Below are 21,140 nucleotides of genomic sequence, written 5' to 3' on the forward strand. Positions count from 1 at the left end.
TGTGTAGCCGGGTGGTGGTGGCGCACGCCTTTAATCCCAGCACTCGGGAGGCAGAGGCAGGCAGATCTCTGTGAGTTAGAGGCCAGCCTGGTCTACAAGAGCTAGTTCCAGGATAGGAACCAAAAAGCTACGGAGAAATTCTATCTCGAAAAAAATCCAAAAAAAATAAAAATAAAAATAAAATAAATAAAAAAAGGAAGTGTGGAGGGAGCAAGGGAGCTGGAGGATGGCTCAGTGATGAATGTTTGCTGCCCTTGCAGTGGACCCAAGTTCAGGTTCCCAGCAGCCACGGCTCATAACTCATAAGCTACATGGAATCTGACCCCCTCTTCAGACACAGCCACCCAACCCATACATATGATTAAAAATAAAATCTTTTTTTTTTTTTTTAAAGAAAGCAAACTGCTTGTGGTACCTGACACCTATAATCCCAGCACTTGAAATGCTGAAGCAGGAGGATTGCTACAAGTTTGGGGCTAGCTTGGCTTACTTGAGACTCTGCCTCCAAAATTCAGGGGGAGATAATTGCTAGTTCTTTCTTCTCCTAAAATCTTTATCCCATCCAACACACCCCTCATAAGGACACTTGTGACCCTTCTAGATAGTGGGGTAAAAACAGCCCTTGTTAGGCTCTCACAGTTAACTGCTGGGTAGTGTGACATAGGAAAGCACCTGTGTGCTTTGTCCCTGGGATTCTCATGGCGCTCTAGAGTGATGGGAGAGAAAGAAGTTAGTTTAGGACGAAGGACTGTCTCTGCTCTAGAACATCCATTTTGACAGCTCTGCACCCATGGTTCCTCTGGGAGCTTCTGTCTTTGTTACCTGCTATGAAGATGGTTTTCCTTGGTGCTGTGGACAGTGTGTAAACTTGGAGCTAAGTGAGGACAGCCACTAGTGTTCATCCTGGAGCCAAACTATCTGGGTGAAATTCTAGATGTGCTTGGAATCTGAGGCCTTTCTTAGGGAATAATAAGTTCATCTGCCCAGCCGGGCGATGGTGGCGCACGCCTTTAATCCCAGCACTCGGGAGGCAGAGGCAGGCGGATCTGTGTGAGTTCGAGACCAGCCTGGTCTACAGAGCTAGTTCCAGGACAGGCTCCAAAGCCACAGAGAAACCCTGTCTCGAAAAAGCAAAAAAAAAAAAAGTTCATCTGCCCAGGCCTCCGTGACCTTGAATGGAAAGTGAAGGCAGTCCTACTTCTTAGTTTAACTATGCATAACATGCTGTGGTAGACATTTGATACAAGGAGGCTTCAATAATTTTAACATTGTTATTGGCTTAAGAATACCCAGAGGGATGGGCTGGGTCCGGTGCACACCTTTCATCCCAGCACAGGAGGCAGAGGCAGGTGGATCTCTTCATAACTGTGTGGACCACACTCATGATGCATGCATCAACTTTGCATACTCAACACTGAGGCTTCTCCCATGATCTCGCAGAGACAAGGCAGCAATGCCACTGTTCACGAGTCACTTTGCATGTGAGCGTGCTCTGTAGTGTACACTAGGAAACAAGGTTGTAGAATCAAAGAGTCAGCTTTGGAAAACTGCTTTTCACAGACCTATGAACGTCCTCTGGCAGGTCTGTGGATGGAACCTGGGCTTGCTAGAGTGATTAGCGCTCCAAATAACACAGCACTACCACTGTGGTTTATCTAATTCACAGTAGCCCAAAGTAGGAGACTTGGACTTCCCACAGAAAACAGGATCTCTAGTCTAAGCTGGCTCAATTTCCTGTGTAGCTATGGGCTGGAGATGACCTTCAACTTCTAATCCCCCTGCCTCGACCTTCCAAGCACTGGAGCTGTGCATGCATGTGCACACTCAGCTTAAAACATGAACTTTGCCAGGCAGTAGTGGCACATGCCTTTAATCCAGCATTTGGGAAGCAGAGGCAGGTGGATCTCTGTAAATTCGAGGCCAGCCTAGTCTACAGAGTGAGTTCCAGGACAGCCAGAGATGTTACACAGAGAAACCCTGTCTTAAAAAAAAAAAAGTTTATTTTCAAAATACGGAATGCTTCATGTTTGTATGGCAGTCTTGCACAGGGGCCATGCTGATCTTCTCTGTATTGTTCTGTGCTATGGCTCACCCCTGTGACAGGAGCATACAGCTTGAACTTTTAATGTATTTCCTCCCCTTGGCAAAAATATGAACCCAAAAATGATGAATAAGCAGTTATTGTTAAAGACTTAGGCATCTATTTCCCCTACCACACGGTTTGGACCACTTGAACCATTATCTCTAGTATGTTGTCAACCCTCCAAGATTTCTCCCAAGTAGCTCCAAGGAGCCCTGCATCCTACCTCCCTGGTCCAGATGGTAAAAAGGTGCTGGAGGGGAGACCTGGGTTTTGTAGATTTCCCCATAAAAACGGAAATAGTTTTGTACACAATAAGGTCAGAAATGATGCATGGCTACAAATGTAAAAGCTTCAGTCACAAAACACCTCCAAGGGCCGAGCGGTGGTGGCGCACGCCTTTAATCCCAGCACTCGGGAGGCAGAGGCAGGCGGATCTCTGTGAGTTCGAGACCAGCCTGGTCTACAAGAGCTAGTTCCAGGACAGGCTCCAAAACCACAGAGAAAAACCAAAAAAAAAAAAAAAAAAAAAAAAACAAAACAAAACAAAAAAAAAACACCTCTAAGTTCAACAGCCATATTAGTTTTCTTCTCTGAGACTACGGCGCCCCCTACTGGACATTGCAATTAAAATCTCTCTCTCTCCTCTCTTGTGTTTGTGTGTGTGTGTATACAATAACAAAAACAAAACTGGTAGTTTTTTTTTTTTTAGCCGAACTACTCAAGGAAATAGAGGAGATGGCAGAAACTACATTAGAATTAATGAAGAGGCAAAACAGAAAGAGTGTGTATCGCAGACGGTACCACGTAGCTCAGACTAACCTTGAACTTCCAGAGTAGCAGAGCCTGGCCTTAAATTCCAGGTCCTCCTGCCTCCACCTCCTGAGCAATGGGATTGGGTCACAAGTGTGACACACTCAGTTGGAGGAAGAAAATTTTTTTTTAAATTGAAAAAAAATCTACATTAAATGGATTTTCAAAAATAGAAAAATCAGCTGAACAAAACTGGTCCGTGCATCTAGTGTGAAGAGGTGAGTTAACATCTAAGAATCACAGACCCTGGCTTTTAGCTTGGGCCTGCTGAGCTCTCAGGCTCACCTCCATTCTTGGAAGCCCCTTCCTCGTCTTTATCTTCAGAAACTATTTCTACCATTTTTTAAAAATTACAGAAACTGCTGGTTGTGGTGGCGCACATCACTAATCCCAGCACTTGGAATTATTTTTATTATTATTTTCTGTATTATTGTTTTTATTGATTTTGTGAGTACCAGGGATTGAACCCAGGTTTGGCACATGCTAGGCAGCACTCGATCACTGAGATACATCCTCCATCCTTTTTAGCTTCTTTTGGAAATTGCTTTTCCTGGGCCAGTGAGATGGCCACGTGAGTAAAGGTGCTTACCACCAAGCCCGACAGCCTGGGTTTGATCCTTGGACCCATGTGGTGGAAAGAGAGAACTGCCTCCTGTAAGGTGTGGCAGGGTCTGGTGTGTGGCAGGCTGCCCTTGAACTCACTGGATAGCCAAGGGTGACGCTGAAATCCCACCCCTCCGACCTCCACCTTCCAAGCACTAGGTCATTACACCAACTGAACTGCATCTCCAGCCGTAAGAATAATTTTTTTAAAATATTTATTTATTATGTATACAATATTCTGTGTGTGTGTATGGCCAGAAGAGGGCATTAGAGATGGTTGTGAGCCACCATGTGGTTGCTGGGAATTGAACTCAGGACCTTTGGAAGAGGAGGCAATGCTCTTAACCTCTGAGCCATCTCTCCATCCCCGTAAGAATAATTTGTAAGGGTTGAAGAGATTGCTCAACCGTGAAGGGCACTGGCTGTTTTTCCAGAGGACCAGGGTTCAATTCCCAGCACCCACATGGCAGCTCACAACTGTCTGTAACTCCTGTTCCAGGGGATCCGACACCTTCACACAGACATACATGCAGGCAAAACGCCAATGTACATAAAATGCAAATAAGTAAATTATAAAAAGAATAACTTTTTAAAAAGCCATTTCTCTTTTTTTTCTTCTCCTCCTTCTTTGAGAGAGCTCCAAACTCAGAGCAGTCCCTCCTGCCTCAGATTCCTGAGTTCGGGGGTTACAGGTATGTGTTACAATACCTGGAATCCTTTGAACAACAACAAAAATATTTCCTACGAGACAGGGTTTCTTGTGTAGCCCAGGCTGTCCTGGAACTAGTATTGTAGACCAGGCTGGTTTCAAATTCAGAGATCTGCCCACCTCTGCCTCCCGAGTGCTAAGATAAAGGCCCGTACCGCCATGTCTAGCTCACAAAAGAATATTTTTTGAAAGAAGAGTTGGCTATGATCCAAGTTATATATCCCTGAGTTGTGATACATTGTACCATAACACGTTTTGAAGAGTCTGGACACAACCACACAGACCTTAACCTCCCTGTGCTAGAATTGCAGGCATGCCACCTCGCCCCGCTCACCACAGTCCTTAAATTATGTGAGTACTAGTGTCAGGAACAGGAAGACATGGTGGGAACATCCTGAGAAACAGAGCAGCAGAGAGTCGAGGGCAAAATTAAATTTATGTGGGGCGATAAGCACATAAATGCTAAACCAGGCAGTGGTGGTGCATGCCTCTAATCCCAGCACTCAGGTGGTAGGGCAGGCGGATCTTTGTGAGTTCGAGGCCAGCCTGGTCTACAGAGCAAGTGAGCAAGTTTCAGGACAGGCTCCAAAGCTATAGAGAAACCCTGTCTCAACTCCTCTCCCCTGCTAAAAAAAAAAAAAAACCCTGAGAGCCAAAATCTAAATTACTCAACTCAGAATGCTCAGAATGAGAAAAGACTCTTGGCTTCAAATAAGTACAAATTCCTATTATCTTTGCTTAGAAAGATGTGATTAATATATTAGCTGGTGACACTGTACACTGAAAGCACTGCCCTAGGGAAAAACACTGATGTCTAGGTGAAGATGATTTCTCAGAGCCAGGAAGAGTATCCTGGGGGAGCCTCCACCCCAGGGCTGTCCCAGCTATGGTATCATGAGGGTAGCTTCCATTCCAGAGTCGTCCCAAGTATAGTGTCATGGGGAGCCTCCACCCCAGGGCTGTCCATTTCCATAAGCTGCTTCTGTCCAGTATTTTCTCACAGTGCTGAGAAAAATAACCAATATACAAGCCATGTTGTATCTGGTACTATTCCAGGACTTTGCCAGAAGGGAGCTCATAACTTTAAAAAAATAGATACCAAGCCAGCCTGGTCCTCATAGTTCCAAGACAACCAGGACTATACAGAGAGACCCTGTCTCAAAAAAACCTGAATAAATAAATAAATACAGGACATTTAAAGAACCCTGAAAGCAGGAGGTAGAAGTGGAAACACCCCAAGTAGGCTTGGGGTGTGTAGCAAAACTCTGGAGGTAACAACAAAAAAAAAATTGGGCAGTGGTGGCACATGCCTTTAATTCTAGCAGTTGGGAGGCAGAGGCAGGTGGATCTCAGTGAGTTCGAGGCCAGCCTGGTCTACAAAGCGAGTTCCAGGACAGCCAGGACTGTTACACAGAGAAACCCTGTCTCGAAAAACAAAAAGCAAGCAAGCAAAACAAAACAAAACAACCCTCTGTTAAAAAACCAAAAGGGTGGGAGGGGGCAACAGTAGGGATGCGTTGTCTCTGCCCCCAAGTCCAGATCACTGACCCTTGAGCTGGGAAGACTTGGTGGCTCCAGGTTGATGATAGCTCAGGGACTGGAATCGTCTGGAACTGCCCATCCATGTGACTGTAAATTATGCTGGTTATAATATACATTACAACAGCATGTTGTCACATATGCAGCTCACCCTTTCCCCCATTTCAGACCCCAGCACGCGTGTCTCACAGGGTCCTTCCAGACTCCTTGTCTGTGAATTGGCTGAATTGGCTGCCCCGCCCTCCACTTTGTGACAGGGAAAAGCAAGGTGTTGGCTGCTTCCCAGCTGAGGTTGTAAGCAGGATCACGAACATGTGACTTCTCAGACAATATCTTGCTTTTAAAATTAATTTTATTGAACTATTTTACCATCGGGGCGTTTTACTTCTCATGTCCAGGATGGTGGATTCTAAGTGCATCCCAAGAGAACAAAGAGGAAGATGTGTCATTTTGTCAAACGAAACCGGTGTCATTTCCTTCTTAGTCAGTGTCTCCCAAGGAGATGCAGACTCCATTGCACAAGTGAATACACAGAAATAGCCAAGATACAAGGTAACGACTGGAAGTTACTAGTGACTACAATTGAATGTCTGGTCTTTCTTTTTTGAGAAGCCTTACCCACAATCAGGTTTGTAAGGTGTGTGCTGTCTTTTTCCTAAACTCCTCTCCGTCTTTCAATGTCTGTATTAAACAAGGTGGTGTTTATACCTGCAGTCAATACCAGCACTCAGGAGGTGGAGGCAGGAGGATAAGCATCAGTACTTGCCATCTCTTCATTTTAACGTGAAGATGAAAAGAAAGAGAGACAGGGAAGAGTAAGACACCTAAGTGTTCGTATGGACTCCTCCAGGCAGAGTCACAAATAAGTATCTTAACATAAGCTGTTAACATAGACCTGAAGTTGTATCTCAAATGGTTGCTTAGAAAACATGTAAACAATATTGTTCTAGAGGCGTGATCAGAGTCATTTGACCGCTTATGATTTCAAAGTTGACATTAGTGAATTAAAGATTCTAAAAGTTCAGGCGTGATCCTGCACGCGTTTAATTCCAGCACTCGGGAGGCAGAAACAGGCAGATCTCTGAGTCTAAGGCCAGTCTGGTCTGCAGAGCACAAAGAAACCCTTTCTAAAAGACAGAAACAAAACAACAACAACAACAAAAAACTTAAAAAAGTTACTTAATGAGAGATAATATTCCAAAATTAACTGTTGAACTGTTGGGCCAGGCAGGGGGTGGGAGTGGGGTGCACCATTGCAATTACAACACTCAGATGTATTTTTGAGTTCGAGGCCAGCCTGGTCTTCACGTCTACAGAGATGAAACCCTGTCTTGGGCGGGACAGCAGGGGAGGGGAAATTAGACAGGAGTGACGGGAACTCAGTTGAAACGAAAATACCCTTTTCCCTTGCGAGGTCTTGGGGTTCTTCTGACCACAGCTCCGGCCACAGAGAGGATGGACTTGCCCCCGAGAGTCACATCCGGTCCCCCTTTCCAGAAATGAGCTTAGCCCTCCCCCAATAGCCCCCCCCCCCTCCTTTTCCGTGACTCACCCTGGACTACCCAGAAAGCTCTAAAGGGACCGTGGGACCGGGCAGGGAGGCCGGGCGGCCGGAGGGGGGGAGGGGATGAGGCGGGGCAGTCAAACCGCCCCCCCCCCCCCCCCCCGCCCCACGAACCGGAAGTTGGGGATGGGCCAAGTGGCCTGCGAGGCCTCAGGTCCACAGTTTCGTCTCGTGCTTTCTAGAAATGCTTTGCAACCCAGGCCAGCCCCAAACTCGTCTGGGAAGCCACCACACAAGACATCCCTCTGGTTTCGGTTGGCTTCCTTTGTTACTAGTTGTTGCAACCGCTTATTTGCTTTCTTCCTGTTAGAAGGGCATAAGCCAGCCTCAATAAATCTTCGACCTCAAAGTCTGTGCTACATGCTATGTGTACTATGACATTGCCTCTTAATAGAAGAAAATACCATACGGGGTACAAAGCAACGTTTATTTAGCTCACATTTGGAGGTCAATGGTCCAGTATCAAGCGCAGTCAAGTGTTAGTTCTCTGGTGAGGACCACATGATGAGAAAGGAGACAGGTGGAGAGATCCAGAAGCCGAGGGAAGTGATGGGCTAGACTTTTTAGAAGAATAACTACCTCAAGAGCTACATTCATGATGAAAGCAGCTCCAATGATCTAGGCACTTTCTACCAGCTCTGTGTGTGTGTGTGTCTTGGGCACACACATATATGCAGGAACACAGTTATAATGCATGGGTTAACTTACTTATTGGGCTCTACTTTTATTTTTAATTGATTTTTATGTGTACAGGTGTTTTGCCTGTATGCATATGTCTACACAAGCTGGGTGTCTGGTGCTCAGGGAAGCCAGACGAGCGGGTGGGATGAGTTTCACTGCGGGTGCTGGGATCGTCTGGAAGAGCAGCTTTAACCACTGAGCTGTCTCTCTGGTTCCGTCAGGGCTGTGTTCTCACCTCAGCAGAGCCACAACGGGCTCTACTGCTTATAGCTTCTAGCACACAAACATTTGGGGACACATACTTAAACCACATCCAACACATAGTACAACATTAGGCAACATACTCATGACTTAATACATGGATACATGGGGGGTTGTTATTTTGCCTAAGATTGTGGGTCAAGTTCAGGGCCAGGTTTTAGGTTAGTGTATGATTTCTGGTCCAGGTTCAATTGCAGCTCAATCCTCCTCCTTCCTCGCTGGAACTCGGGGTGATGAGCAGACTCAGAATGCTGCACAATGGTGAGCTCTTTCTTTCTGATCCCCAGGATGTGGTTTTTCACTGTGTTTTGGAATGCTTTGCCCTGACGATAACAGTAGGCCATCATGTACTTGGCATTAAATAAAAAATTTGTTAAAAAGGGATATACAAAACAAAAACTCAGGTGGCTGATGCAGGAGTATTGCCTCGGGTTCAAGGCCAGTACAGACCACAGTGTGAAACCCTGTGTTCTGTATCATCCTTCAGTTTTGTTTTCTGTTTTCTTTTTTGAGACAAGGTTTCTCCATAGTTTTGGAGCCTGTCCTGGAACTTGCTTTGTCGACTGGTCTGGCCTCGAACTCACAGAGATCTGCCTGCCTCTGTTTTCTGAGTGCTAAGATTAAAGGCGTATACCACAACTGCCCAGAACTACGTCTTCAATTTTGGATGAGTGAATTTTTAAGTATAGATGGAGCAAAATTAAAAACGTCCAGGTAGAGAAGCATACATCTTTAATCCCAACACTAGGGAGGCAGAAGCAAGCAGATTTCTGTGAATTTGAGGCCCTCCTGGTGTACATAGAGAATTTCAGGCCAGCCAGAGATACATAGTAAGACCCTATTTTTTTTTTGTTTTTTTTTTTTTTTGTTTTGTTTTTGGTTTTGGTTTTTCGAGACGGGGTTTCTCTGTGGCTTTGGAGCCTGTCCTGGAACTAGCTCTGTAGACCAGGCTGGTCTCAAACTCACAGAGATCCACCTGCCTCTGCCTCCCAAGTGCTGGGATTAAAGGCGTGCGCCACCATCGCCCGGCGTTAGACCCTATTTTTAAAAAAGAAAAGAAAAAAAAAAAAAAATAAAAAAAAATAAAAAAGAAAAGAAAAGGGGGAAACTGTATTAAGAGCATTGTTTGCCTGGTTGCTCTTCCTTGGGACTGGGCTTGGTTCCCAGCAGCCACACGGCAGCAGCTCTATACTGTTCATATTGACTGCATCTCTCTCGAGCCATGGGCATTATTCTTTCATAAACATTATTATTATTAATTATTATTATTATTATTATTATTATGAGATATAGAGTTTCTCTGTGTAGCCCTGGCTGTCCTGGGACTCACTCTGTGTTGGGTCCATGGGGGTCGCACAAAGATGGGGACAGACCACCGAAGTCTAATAAACCAGAAGCAAACTTTTTTCCAGGAAAAAAATTAAAAATTAAAAAAATAAATCTCCACGGGGCACAAAAAGCTTATCATCTAGCTGAGACCACAGCCAGAGATGGATCTGTAAGGCTGTGTGTGGCAAAGGCCAGTTTTTGAACTCCTCCTTTTATAGCAAGCACTAGGCAATAACGAAAGAGGTTTTACAACCTCAAGGTAAAACTCAGACACAAATTGCCCTTCTTTGCAATTTCCATTAACAGAGTTTTTCAGTTAGACTAGTGTTTGTATTTAATCTACTGTTTTTCCCTGGCATTCCTGGATAGTGTTTACCAAGGCTCTGCACCTCCCCTGGCACCGTCAGTTCCACATAGCAGGGAAGGGTATGGGACGACATAAAACCAAAAAGTCAAAAGTCACGTACATCCCATCATTTAAAAGTTAACTCAGCTTGCATTAATTTCTGGTCATGAGTGGCCAGAGGCTTATCTAAAATCTGACCCTCCGTTTGCAGAGCTGACCCTCAGTTTGTAGACGGCTACTTCCCTGGTGTAAACAGAGCAGCCAGTTGTAAAGCCCAGTACCCCACTGCTAATGGTTAATCCTTACGCTGCTCAGAAAGCTGCTGACAGTTCTCATCTCCTAGGCTTACAACCTTATATTTCTTTACTCTTACATTCTTATTTCTTGACTCTACATTTCTATATTCTTATATTCTTATTCTTGGACTATTTATCTGTAGAACTCAGAGTTGGCCTGCCTCTGTTGCTTGAAAGCTGGGATTAAAGGTGTGCGACACCAATGGCCAGCTCCATAAACTTATTTTTTTTGTGTATGTATGTACAACTAACTACCTGCAGGACAGAAGGTGTCAAATCCTCAGGAATTGGAGCTCCAGGTGATTGTGAGCCAGCTGGTGTTGATAGCAGACCCACCTGGGTCCTCGGCAAGAGCTCTCTGACAGCTGAATCAGTTATTTCCCTTCTGACCCTTTATATATATATATATATATATATATATATATATATATATATATATATATATATATATATTAATGTAAGGAAATATATCCCAGCACTCGGGAGGTCTTTGTGAGTTTAAGGCCGGCTTGGTCGACTAGAGCTAGTTCCAGGACAGGCTCCAAAGCTACAGAGAAACCCTGTCTTGAAAAACAACAACAACAACAAAATGTTTCAAACTGATTTAGAACCAAGGACATTAAGATTCCTTGTGGAAAGAGACTGTGAAGAGGGAGAGAGAAAAGTAATTTTTATGTCCAAGAACCGGATGGTGTCATCTTATAACAACCAAAACCACCGACAGTAAAGACAGGTGTAAATAATAGAGATGGGAGCGTCTCTGCTAAATGAAGGTTAATCAAACCGCATTATAAAGCAAGATTTAATATATATATATCGGGGGAGGGGGTTTGGATCTCAGTACAGGTTATAAACTCTGGAGGAGAGGGACACGAGGCAATCCCCCTGAAGAAACTAGAGCCCTTCCTCCGGGGGGCAGAAGTCAGACTTGACTCCACGCACCGAGCAGCGTGTTTCTGGCTCTCAGTGTGTCCACGGCGCCTTCTGGAAGACACGATCCAGAAACTGAAGGGCAACACAAGTACCTACGGATCTCTCGCTGAAGAAACAAAATCCACCTTATGTGTCGATGCCCTGAAAGGACCAGCTCACCGCCACCAACCTGCCTTTCTTCGTGTAATTGTCATTGCAAATGCTCCAATCCTCGTAGGGCCCCGGAGACGTGGGGATTTCATTGTGAATTGATTGGGTTCTTTTCCCCAAGATGATCCTTCTACCAGAGTGAAAAGACAAAAAAAAAAAGAAAGAAAGAAATTGACCAGCTGTTTCCGCCCGGTTTCGAACCGGGGACCTTTCGCGTGTGAGGCGAACGTGATAACCACTACACTACGGAAACTGGCTGGTGGCGCTGGCCTTGTAAGCAGGCTACATTTGGAGTGAATTTATTGTTTGCTGACTCCGTTTTTAAATTCAACCCAGTCAATCGACTTCTGAAATCAGGCAGGTTCCACTCTGAGGCTAGATGACATTCACCCATGGAGATACGTGGTAGCTCCAAAGAAAACTGCCAGCGAGATTAAGGACCCCAGGACCTCGAGGCCACAGGAGGAGCTGTTCTCGGCTTCCGTAAGCACCCACGCTTTTCCAGATCCCGAGGAGCTCCAGGAATTGATTAATTTAGGGCGCCCCCTGGCGCCCAGCATCTGCTGTGCCGCGGGACTGGAGAAAAAACGGACCGGTCGGTCATCAGGCAGGAAGCCATTCAGGTGAGGGCCTTGGCAAGAAGGACGTTGTAAGCTCAGGCCCAAAACAATGAAAATGCATCTTACGTTTATCCTATGTCTAAATTGAAAGCATTTTCAGGCTTTCTCGTTTAGCTTTTTTTTTTTTTTTGTTTTGTTTTGAGACAGAGTTTCTCTGTGGTTTTGGAGCCTGTCCTGGAACTAGCGCTTGTAGACCAGGCTGGTCTCGAACTCACAGAGTTCCGCCTGCGTCTGCCTCCCGAGTGCTGGGTTTAAAGGCGTGCGCCACCAGCGCCCGGCGTAGGTTTTTATTTATTTATTTATTTGTTTATTTATTTATTTATTTATTTTTTTAATGAGTCAAAAGGTTTATGTGAAGTACTCGTCGATGACATTCTTGACCTTAGTACTTAACCACTGCGCAGCTGGAGGAGAGGGACTTGAGGCAGTCCTGCTGTAGAGAACAACACCCTCGTCTGTGCTATGTAAACCAATCTCTCTCTCTCTCTCTCTCTCTCTCTCTCTCTCTCTCTCTCTCTCTCACACACACACACACACACACACACACACCCCTAACATATTTTTAATTAAAAATAAACTTCAATAGTTTGAATTTTACCTGTTACCTATGTTGTGTAATTACAGCATTTAATACCCACAAAGTGCTCTCGATTTTCTAGTTGTTGGCCTCTGTTTTATCTGGACTTTTCTTTTTGTTTTGTTTTGAAGCTGGGTCCCTCTATGCTGCCCTGGCTGTCCTGGAACTTGATTTATAGACTATGCCTGCCTTTGCCTCCCAAGTGATGGGATTAAAGATGTCTCTAATCTCCTATATTGGGTTTTATTTTACAGTGTGTTGTTTTTTTACAGGGTTTTGCTGTAGCTTTGGAGCCTGTCCTGGAACTAGCCCTTGTAGATCAGGTAGGTAGGCCTCAAACTCACAGAGATCTGCCAGGCCAGCTACAATGTATTTATTTTTTAAATTAGCTCAAATTTACAGTGATCACATTTTTAACCTTAGCACTCAGGAATTCTAAGGCAAGAAAATGTGGGGTTTGTGGCCCATCTAAACTTTAAATCCAAACTCTGAGAAAGCAAACAAAAGGACAGACTCCTTTGCCCAAGTCTTAACTCCCAGTACCCAGGAGGAAAAGGTCAGTGGATGTCTACGAGTTCCCATTGGACCTGCCTGTTTGGGATTGCTTAACCCACTCTGCTGGGGACATTTACACGTTAGAAATCAACATAGAGCCAGATGGTGGTAGTGTATACTTTTAATCCCAGGACTCAGGAGGCAGGGACAGGCAGATCTTTGAGTTCAAGGACAGCTCTGATCTACAGAACAAGTTCCAGGACAGCCAGAGAGACACAGAGAAAGCCTGTCTCAATAAACAAACAACTAAACAGGAAAAGGAATTCATACAGAAAGATTGGATTAACGTACATGGTTTTAATAGGATGCAGATCCTCCTTCCCCCGCTTCCTTCTCTGTATGTGATAGAATGTCCCGATAGTGCCGGAAACATCGCCAGCAACCTCCCCTAGCCATGAAACCTGCTGGGTTACACCTAACCTGACTCCGGAGTTTTCACATGGCCTAGGCTTCCTTTGTGTCACAAATACCTTTTGTTGCCCTATGTTTCCCATGGACACAAAGCCTATGCAAAACTTGGTTTAAGGGAAACCAGGAAAACCATGGTACCTCGTGAGTTAGGTATTTGCACCTGGCATTGTATTCTTAGCAGCTTATATCAGTTTGTTCTGAGATATGGAAATCTAGTTAAGTTCATATTCCATGTGTCTCCGGGTCTTCATTTCTCTGTCCCGCGTGAACCCACACACCCGTGCCGAAATATTCGCGACATCGGTATTTACTACGTTCTTTGGGCCTCTAAGAGCAGGTGTGTTCCAGGTTTGGACCGCGTGGGTAATGCCATCAGCTCCACTGCTGTCTCCACTTTGACGGTTCTTCTCAGGTAGCCCAGTTAGGGAGCCCAATCAGCACGCTTAATTTACATATTTTAGGAATGGGGTCATTCTCAATTCATTTCATCTGAGAGAAGGGGGTGGGGCAGAGGAATGAGGACACATGTCTACCCATAATCAACTTTATGTGTGAAATGAACTATAATGAGTCAAGCAAAAGTAAGGTTCTGAGAGCATCAGGGTCCATGGCAACCGTGACAGCTCCTCACTGAGCTTCACCTGTGGTCGGCGTCGAGCAATTCAGGATGTCTGAAAAGTGTACCAGACTTTGACAAATAGAACGGAGGACTGTGGAATATTTGTCTGGTGGTTATAATATTGGCTAGATGTAAAAGCAAGATTTCCTAACCAAGAATTAACCCCAGACCACCACAGTGCTGACAGTCATGAACCCTAGCCACTAGACCACCAGGACGGCGTAATAAATATTTTTACATAGTGCACTCTGGGAAAACTTTGCAGGACTAGTTTGAATATTTTTGTTTGTTTGCTTTAGTTTTTCTGAAATGAGGTCTTACGTAGTCTAGGCTGGCCTCCATCTTGATAGGTAGCCAAAGATGGCCTTGACCTCCTAATCCAGATGCCTCTGCATCCCAAGTGCTAGGATTGCAGGTGTGAGCTGTGGTGCCCCTCTTCGAGTATGCTCTAGTAGTTTTTAGATATACCTGGGTATTTGGAGATGCTTGTGGGTCTAGCACATTGGCTGCCGGAGGCTTCATTGACAGAAAATAAGGAAGAAAGACATTCTAAGTCCTTCTTGAGGTTCTTCTGTCTGACTGTAACTGCTCCTTTGCGTTCTCATTTTCTCAGGAAGGGCCCCGTGCTGTGTGCAATGTGTCTGGCATTTTGTGCATTCCAACAGTAGATATATTTTATGTCAGTTTAGTTCTCAGGTCCCAGAGGGGACTCTAAGAGGATAGAGGCTGAATGTTTGCTGCCCCTAAACCCTTCCAAATTGTCCCCAAATCACTCTTGTTCCCTCTTCGTTGTTTTAATGTCTGCTGTGAAAAATTAATGGAATTAGCTGAACATGGTAGCCAGCACTTAGGAGACAGAAGCAAAGGGCAGGATAATTGCCTCTAGTTTGAGGCCAGCCTGGCCTACATAGTAAGTTCTCATCCAGGCAGGACTTCCCCATGAGTGGGTGTGGGAATAAGAGAGAGTAATAGTGTGGACAGATACAAGCAAAGTAATATGTGTGTGACTATATACATGTTATTATATGTTATATGATAAAATATGATAGAATGCTATTCTTGGTTGTCAACTTAGCTACATCTAGAGTTCACTAAAATTCAAGTGGCTGAGTACACCTATGATGGATTTCCTTAATTAAATAATTGAAGTGGGAAGACCCACTTTCACTCCAGATCTCTTGAGGTGGGAAGGTCCACCTTTAATCTGGACTCCATAAAGACACAGGAGAAGGAAGCACACACACACACACACACACACACACACACACACACACACTCACTCTCTCCCTCTCTCTCCCCGCTTGCCCTCACTCTGGCTGGCACGTGCATTTCTTCACTGACATCAGGGTCTACTTCTCTGAGATTCCGGCCTACACCAAAGACGTCCAGCGGAGGCATCCGGCCTCGTGGTCTGAGCAACTACTGGATTCTTGGACTTTTGGTTGGTAGACAGCCATTGTTGGAGTAGCAGGTCGACAGCTGTAAGCCATTCTAATAACCCCTTCTCTATTCAGAGAGAGTCATTCTATAGTTGTGTTCCTGTAGAGAACCCTGGCTAACCACAGAGGGAAGAGGGGAAAGGAAGAAGAAAGGGAAACACACAAACCTCGCATTTGGCCTGCACTCTCTAAATGTGTGAGGAGGTAGGGTAGGAAATGTCTCCACTGAGGGAATCAGAATTGACAAGACTCTGGATTAGAAGTTGAGTTTCTGGGTCCTAAGAAAGAACAGAAAAACTAAAGGCTACAAAAGAAATAAAACACTCCCTTAAGGCCCTGACTTAACAGCTAAATGAGCGAACCTGCTGGAAGCAAATTTGGTTATAGCCATCTTAGTCACAAATTAAGTAAGCTATTCAGAAGCCTCTGTAGGGCAAGTTCCGGGCCTAGGGTAACCCTTATCTCCCTGCGGGTCCTAGGCACCAGAAGTAATTATTATTTCCCTTGTTAGTAAATATTTAAGACTCTCAGCACCCCCTTTTCTCTTCCTAGCAGCTAGGGGATGCCTCCAGCCCTGACATTCCAGCATTCTACCCTCCTCCCTGCCTGTTTGCTATATAACACTGCTGAGAAAAAATAAAGTTGGCAGCTTGATCAGAATCCAGACTTGTGTCCATTTCTTTTTTTTTGGGGGGGGGGGTTTCGAGACGGGGTTTCTCTGTGGCTTTGGAGCCTGTCCTGGAACTAGCTCTGTAGACCAGGCTGGCCTCGAACTCACAGAGATCCACCTGCCTCTGCCTCCCGAGTGCTGGGATTAAAGGTGTGCGCCACCACCGCCCAGCTTGTGTCCATTTCTTGTGTCTCTTGCCTCTCTCTTCATTCCTCTCTCTTCCAGGGCCCAGGGACCCCGGTTCATTTCCCGCTGGTCAGGACATTAACCAACTGTTCCACAAAGGCAATACCAATACAAATCCTCTTAAAGATCGTATTTATGAGGGGCTCATCAGCCTCCACCTTTGCCCGGGGAGCTTCTGAGAAAAAGAGACTCAGTTTTCTTAAAGGGTGAATGAAGTCCCTGGTACAGTTGACCAGGTTTCATTAAACGGCCCCATACCCAGAAAAGTATGGGTAGCACAAACCGAACCCAGTGGGTTATGAAAAGGAAAGAACATAAGCTTGGGGGAGGGGTAAAGGGGTGCATTGTAGAGGAGTTGGGGGTAAATATGATTGAGATACACTGTAGGGAATTCTCAAAGAATTAATAAAAAGAGGCTTTTTACATTTGTTCAACTATGTTCATAGCAGTATTATTTGTAATAGCCAGAACCTGGAAACAACCTAGATGCCCTTCAATGGAAGAATGGATGAAGAAAGTATGGAATATCTACACATTAGAGTACTACGCTGCGGTAAAAAACAATGACTTCTCGAATTTTGCATGCAAATGGATGGAAATAGAAAACACTATCCTGAGTGAGGTATCCCAGACCCAAAAAGATGAACATGGGATGTACTCATTCATAATTGGTTTCTAGCCATAAATAAGGGTCACGGAGTCTACAATAGGTGAATCTAAAGAAGCTAAGTAAGAAGGGGAACCCAAGGAAAAAGATATAGTTATCCTCTTGGCTAAGGGAAGTAGACAAAATTGCCGGGGAGAAAATTGGGATCTTGGGGGTGGGGTGGGATGGGGGTAAGGGGAGATGGGGAGAGAAAAGTTAGAAGGGAAGGAGGTCGGGCCTTGGGAAAACAGGAGGATTGGGATAAAGGAAGGTTGGACAGGGGAGCACGGAACCACAATTCTTAGTTAAGGGAGCCACTTTAGGGTTGGCAAGAGACCTGACCCTAGAGGGGCTCCCAGGTGCCCAAGCTGAGGTCCCCAGTTAGTTCCTTGGGCAGTTGAGGATAGGGAACCTGAAATGACCCTATCCTAGAGCAATACTGACGAATATCTTGCATATCATCATAGAACCTTCATCTGGTGATGGATGGAGATAGAGACAGAGACCCACACTGGAGCACTGGACTGAGCTCCCAAGGTCCCAATGAGGAGCAGAAGGAGGGAGAACATGAGCAAAGAAGTCGGGACCACGAGGGATGCACCCACCCACTGAGACAGTGGAGCTGATCTATTGAGAGCTCACCAAGACCAGCTGGACTGTGACTGAGGAAGCATGGGATAAAACTGGACCCTCTGAACATGGTGAACAATGAGGGCTGATGAGACGCAAAGGACAATGGCACGGGGGTTTGATCCTACGTAATGTGATGGCTTTGTGGGAGCCTAGCCAGTTTGGATGTTCACCTTCCTAGATATGGACGGAGGGGGGAGGTCCTAGGTCTTACCATAGGGCAGAAAACCCTGACTGCTCTTTGGACTGGAGAGGGAGGGGGAAAGGAGTGGGGGGAGGGGGAGAAGGGTGGGAGGAGGGGGCGTAGGGTGGGAGGAGGGGGAGGGAAATGGGAGGCTGGGAGGAGGTGGAAACTTGTTTTTTTTTTTTCTCCTTTTCTAAAGAATAAAAAAAAAGACAAAAAAAAAAAGAGGCTTTTTAAAAAAGTTGTATTTACAGACTCTTTGCATTTGCGACCTTGTCAGAGCTCAGTGGTGTAACTGTAAAACACAGAACACCAGACTACCGTGCCTGTCTCATCCAGGCCCTTGCTGGTTTGCTCACCTCCCAGTTAGAAGTTGGTAACACTAAGCTCACTGAGGACTACAGTTGGAAGGGAGCAAGAGTGGCTGTGTTGAGAAAACAGCTCGCTGTTCATCTGCACTAGGGACTCTGTGCTGGAGAGGTCAGCACGATGTCTTCGTTTTTGCAGAGGTTTTTGAAGCCTGGTTTTATGATTTATTTATGAATTTTAAAGCCAGACACTTTTTTTGTGTGTGTGTGTGCAGCAGGTTTTACACGAAGAAACCCTCTCTTAAAAATCCAAAAAGAAAAAAGGAAAGAAAGGAAAAGGGAAGGTTTTAGTAATGGATGTGGTTGTTTCTGGCTTTTAAAAGTCCCAAAGCCATTCATCATTTGGCGCCCTCGTCTATGAAACGTTCAACAAAGATTTCTGACATTCCAGCCATAGTTCCCAATAGTTACTCAGAGGTTCCTGGTTAGAGGCTGAAGACATCACACCTGATGGCGTTAAATGTTTAGATGACGAAATGATCTTGGAAAGAGTCCGTCCTGGGCAGCTGCACTGTAACCACACGCTATGTTTTCAGCCCTCTCTGATTTACAATCACCGAGATCCCCTGGAGCTTTGGAGAAGAGCTGGAGTCACTCAAAGAGAGTTCAAAGATCAAGTTCCCAGAAGACTCAAATCAACGAACGGCCTGTCCAGTCTGCTTTGGTTTGCAGCATCCAAGAAGATGATAGAAAGCTCATCAGGAGCAGGTGAGACGGTCCTGAGAGATTCTTTCAAACCTAAGAGCCGGCGGGGTGGTCAGGTGATCTGGGCACTCTTGAGTGGCATGTGTACGCCGCGTGTGATGGTGGCTGTGTAACTTCGCACCAAGGGAAGCAGAAACACTGAGATGTGCAAGTGTAAATTTCGGGGAAGTGCGTTAAAATGTGTAGGATTGTAAGGCAAAGAGAAATGTCCTTGTATGGTGAGGTGTTGCTGGGCAGCATGAGGACCATGAGAAGTATTTGGCGAAAAGGAAAACATGATGACCAAAAAAAAAAAAAAAAAACGCACTTCCCTGACCGGGAATCGAACCCGGGCCGCGGCGGTGAGAGCGCCGAATCCTAACCACTAGACCACCAGGGAGTGATAGTTCTGCTTCTTCAGTAATAAGTCCTGACTATGATTTGACATTCACGGCTAATACAGCTGTTTGATGGTCAGCCATAAGCCGATGCCACACAAAGACACATTCCCTGGGGATACTCCCACTCCTCACAGCCTCAAAACCTCCCGCGCCTTCTTCTGTCCTTCGTGCAGTCGTGACACGGACAGAGAGGCGCCAGACGGGGCCACCCTCGGCCCTGAACCTTGGCAAAAGGTGCGTAAACTGCGTGTCACGGTTGCCTATCAGGTCCTCCCCACTACCGCCCTAACCTCAAAGTCAAAGCCGATACCCACGCCAACCTCAACCGGGCCTCCGCCTGTTCCTCGTGGGCCACAGGAACCAGGGAGCAGCCGGGACAACACCAAGAGGGCACAAAAAAAAAAAAAAAAAGATAGCACGCCTCCCCGTCGGGGAATCGAACCCCGGTCTCCCGCGTGACAGGCGGGGATACTCACCACTATACTAACGAGGATGACGACGGCAGTATCCTCGCCAGGACGGCGGGTCATCTCCGACGCACTTCGCAGCGCCCGCCACCCTCCCTCCGAAGCACCGCCGACCTCCGCACCGAACCCCAAAGTCTCCCCGACGCGGCCAGAACGCCCCTCCCACCAGGACCCGACACGCCGCCCTTTGTGACCACCGCCACCCTGGCCCCCTGCCTTCTCCGGAGAAGAGGCGATGTCTGGCAGGCATGTACTGTTGCTGTGCTGGTTCCTACACTGAAGATGGTGTGACACAGCCCGCCTGTGAAAAGATCAGAGCTCCGGGGACTTGGAACATCGTGGCCATCTGAGTAGAAGGCGGTTGCTTGTTTTCTGTGGGTAGGTTGGCAGCTTCAGTGTGGAGTCAACACGTCCCTGTTGTCAGATCCAATCACCGATAGGTGACTGAACGGGTTGAAGTTGCCCCTGCCAAGAACGCACCTACAGCCCGTGATCGGTAGTCAGGATGGCCGAGCGGTCTAAGGCGCTGCGTTCAGGTCGCAGTCTCCCCTGGAGGCGTGGGTTCGAATCCCACTCCTGACACATGCGTTTTCGTTTTTTTTTTGGATTCTTCATTGTAAGGTTAGCAATTCTTTTCTCTTCCTGCCTAGACATAAATACAAATTTTACATTGATTCTCCTCCCTTCCTCACCCCTCCCTCGCACCTTTTTCTTATGAATGCTTGGCACATGGTGCTGTTGAGTACATCCCCAAGCCCTTTTAAACTCAAGCCTTACTTTATTGTGCTTTAAATGTCGTCAGCATCACCCCTCACCCCACGTTAACATATCTAGGTTTTCTCCTCATTGCTTCTCCATTTTCAATCATCGCTGAAAGGCCATTACACTTCATGCTGAATCCTTTTCCAGACCCTTTACAACTTGATTTCCACATCTGGTACAAGCCTTATTCAGACTATATAGTTGAATGGTGAGAGCGAACCCTTCTTCTGCAGGATAGCTATCCAGTGTTCCCACCTTTATTTGGCATATAGAACTATTTTTTCTTACTACTTTCTGATACTAGCCTTTACACACTAAATTTCTGATTTTGTATTTAACTCTAAACTTTATGTTTGGCTTGTTTCTTTGTGGGTTTTGCCCAGGGCTGGTCAGGTGCTTTACATGTTAGCTACAAACCCCTGCTCTTTTCAATTTTTTGAGATAGCATCTCACGGTGTTGTCCGGAGTGGTCTAAAACTATGTATCAAAGACTGACTTCACATTTGAGATTCTCCTGGCTGGTCTCCAGTTTTCTAGAACTCAGATTGAGGCTGCCTCAAGTCTCCATTCTTCTTCCCCTCTTGCATTTGTCACCACTTTCTCTCCTTTTACTATAC

The 21,140-nt window shown here is 45.8% G+C and overlaps 4 non-coding genes and 1 pseudogene across 4 annotated transcripts; 1 reads left to right on the plus strand and 4 right to left on the minus strand.

Annotated features, from left to right (window-relative positions):
* Positions 1–2,005: 2,005 nt before the first annotated feature.
* On the minus strand, positions 2,006–2,106 carry LOC121442121 (annotated as a pseudogene).
* A 9,378-nt stretch (positions 2,107–11,484) lies between these two features.
* Positions 11,485–11,557, minus strand: Trnav-cac. Its single transcript has one exon. It is a non-coding gene; the product is annotated as a tRNA-Val (tRNA).
* Positions 11,558–19,221: 7,664 nt separating this feature from the next.
* On the minus strand, positions 19,222–19,293 carry Trnae-cuc. Its single transcript has one exon. It is a non-coding gene; the product is annotated as a tRNA-Glu (tRNA).
* Positions 19,294–19,715: 422 nt separating this feature from the next.
* Positions 19,716–19,787, minus strand: Trnad-guc. Its single transcript has one exon. It is a non-coding gene; the product is annotated as a tRNA-Asp (tRNA).
* Positions 19,788–20,260: 473 nt separating this feature from the next.
* Positions 20,261–20,343, plus strand: Trnal-cag. The gene has a single exon. It is a non-coding gene; the product is annotated as a tRNA-Leu (tRNA).
* Positions 20,344–21,140: the final 797 nt, after the last annotated feature.

This window comes from Microtus oregoni, unplaced genomic scaffold (genome assembly GCF_018167655.1).
Source record: "Microtus oregoni isolate MIOR12 unplaced genomic scaffold, Mior012 000086F_ref0000336, whole genome shotgun sequence".
Lineage (NCBI taxonomy): Eukaryota > Metazoa > Chordata > Mammalia > Rodentia > Cricetidae > Microtus > Microtus oregoni.